Genomic DNA, 3,057 nt, shown 5'->3' with positions numbered 1-3,057 from the left:
ACATTTGTAATATAAAATATGATAAAATTAAAATTATTATACTGTGATATAAGTCTTATAAGTTAGTGATACTATAAAGTTATATGATAAAATTTTATTTAAAGTATAAAATTATATAGAATAAAACTATATACATGATTTTTGTTGTAATCCACAACTATTTCTCAGTAATATAACACAATAAATATATCAATATTTATCAATTAAATATATCAATAAAACACCAGAATGAAATCTTTATGCAGAATCCTTTTAAAGAAAGGATATCCCCTAAATGAGTAAGTACATGTAGGTATAAGGAAAGGTGAATTCAGTGATGTCATGTGTTGGTTACCCAGTTTCTTCATAGTGGTTTTCATCTCTTTATTCCTCTTTGTGTAGATAAGGGGGTTCAAAAGTGGAGTAAAAATGGTTTAAAACACAGACAGGAGCTTGTCCACAGAGACCTGACTGAAAGGCCACATGTAAATGAAAATGCAGAGCCCAAAGAAGAGTGTGACTACCATGATTGCACAAAGCAAGTAGAGAGTGCTTTGTATACCCCACCAGCAGCACGCTGTCAGACAGTGATGAGGATAATAGTGTAAGAGACCAAGAGGAACATAAAACAGTTCATGGACAGCAACCCACTGTCTGATATCATATGTATACCTAAGACATAGGTGTCTATGCAGGCAAGCTTGATCATGAGAGGAATGTACGAAGAAGCTGTCCAACTCATTGGGGCCACAGTACAGTAAATTCACAGTAAAGGCTACTTGACTGATGGACTACACAAATCCAATGACCCATGAAATCAACACCAGCCCCATGCAAATCTGCCAGCTCATCATGGTCATGTAATGCAAAGGTTTACATATAGCCACATATCTGTCATAGGCCATGGAAACCAGAAGTACCATCTCAGTCCCACCAATAAAGTGAAAGAAGATTTGAGCCATACATCCTCCAAAGAAGATGAGCTTTCAATCACTAAGAAAGTCCCTGATCATGTTGGGGATGGCAAATGAGGCTAGCCGTATATCTAAGAAAGAAAGATTTCTCAGCAGGAAGTTCATAGGAGAGGAGTGCAAGTGAGAGTCAGAAATTACAGTGACCACAATGATGAGGTTACCCAGCACAGTGGCCGCATAGATCCCAGAGAAAAATATAAAGAAAAAATGCTGGAGATCTTGTGAAGTGCAGAGTCCATACAACACAAATTCTGACACAAGTCATAATTCTGCAGCTCCATTATCTCAAGTTTCAGATTGTGCCCTGAATCTATATAAAGAAAGGAGGTGGACATGAAAGGGCCTGCCAACTACCAGGCACATGAAAGTGATCACCTAATTTTATCTTAATGTAATTTTAATTTGAAAGACAAAATGTAAAATACAATATAGGAATGATTAAATACAAGTCCAACAATAGAGTTTGCTTGTCTCCCATGTAAAGGCTGCTTAAAATCTTCCTGTTTTTATTTTTTAAAGCTATTTATTAGGATAAAATGTACCTACCTACCAAAATTCACCCATTTTAAGTGTGAAACATAATGATTTTTAAACAAATTTATGGAGTTATGCAGCCTTCTCCACAATGCTTGCTTTGAAACCTAGACAATCCAGGAACTTCAGGGACTTCTGGTAGTAGTAGTAGTGAAACTACCTTATCTTCTGTATTCATTTGCTTATTCACATGCTCACTCATTCAGAACATGTCTATGTTAGCACTGACAGTTCCCATTCTCAATTTAGTTAATAAAGCAATCAGTATAAAAGAAATCAATTAACCTAAGGTTTATACAGCGCCCTCAATTCCACATTTTATTACAGCTCTTGTCATCTCTATTGATCATTTGGGTTTGGGATTAAAATGCCAATGATCCAACTCATTTGTAGATTTACTGTGTACAAATTACTTATGACAAGATTTTAGAATGGCTTCAATGAAATAAATATTTTCAAGATCTTTCAACAAGGACCACAGCATAAAACTATGCAATAATTGGGGAGAGGCGTAGCTTTCACAGTATACATGAGTATTGATAAGTTCAGCATTTGAGTAAGAATGTAGTTCTGAACTTGCAGAAAAACTGGGTTGGGATGGACAGGTCTCATTATCAGTTTATCATGAGTAATGAGGTGGTACTTAAGACCTCTCACTAAGAGGAAGATATTGTATAAACCTTTTGATAAAGACATTAACAGAATTCTTCATGAGTAATTTCACAAATGATACAGAACTGTCCTTTGTATGAACTTTTATTATATTGGCCCTTTATAAAATTGAAGACTATAACATGAAATAATAGTTTGGTAAGGCCTATTATGTGGAGCTGAAGTTACATGTTCCAGATCTGAAATATTCTAATGATGTAAACATGGCACTGTGATAGAATTTTAAAATCTAGAAGATTCATGATTATTATATCTGTTTTAATCTCCTCAAATAACACCAGTCTCAATCAGGTTTTTGTGGATAACAGGGACTCAGACTCTTTTGTTCCTCTTGAAGTTTTCTAGTGAAGTATATTAAAAGATTTAATTGCAAGACCTTTTAGGAATAGGTGTTACCCCTCTTTAGAATGGGCTTATACATCTGATGTTAAACATTGCTGTGGACAAGATGGAAATAATTACAATTCAGAATCTCTTCACAAGTTTTCTTAGATGACACTAACACCAGCTAGTATACATAATTCAGACCATAATGGGTATTCTTTATTGGTATACTTTTGCTCTGTGGCTATGAAAATTTTCACATGAAAGCATAAAGCATAACTGGGTTTCAGTAGTGTGTTCTAGAGATTAGGTGAGTGGAAAGTCAAAATAATCAAATGGAAAATTCAGGAAAAAATGTTTAACTTGCTATTGAAGTAAAGATGCTCTGGAATTAGATATTGGTGGCAGTTGCACAATTTTGTAAATGTACTAAAAACCATTGAATTGTATACTGGAAACGAGTGACCTTTATGGTATGTAAATTATATGTCAATAAAGCTCTTTTAAAAATGGATGCAAAAAGAAGAGTAATAAATGAACTTAAATAGGGTTCTGATTTCAGAGAACACTTTTT

The 3,057-nt window shown here is 34.3% G+C and overlaps 1 pseudogene; it reads right to left on the bottom strand.

The window, feature by feature from the left end:
• Nucleotides 1-212: 212 nt before the first annotated feature.
• LOC122894615 lies at nt 213-1,261 on the bottom strand (annotated as a pseudogene).
• Between the last annotated feature and the right edge of the window lie 1,796 nt (nt 1,262-3,057).

The sequence above is a fragment of the Neovison vison genome, chromosome 13 (genome assembly GCF_020171115.1).
Source record: "Neovison vison isolate M4711 chromosome 13, ASM_NN_V1, whole genome shotgun sequence".
NCBI classification, from domain to species: domain Eukaryota; kingdom Metazoa; phylum Chordata; class Mammalia; order Carnivora; family Mustelidae; genus Neogale; species Neogale vison.
This window is presented reverse-complemented; position numbering and strand designations above follow the sequence as displayed.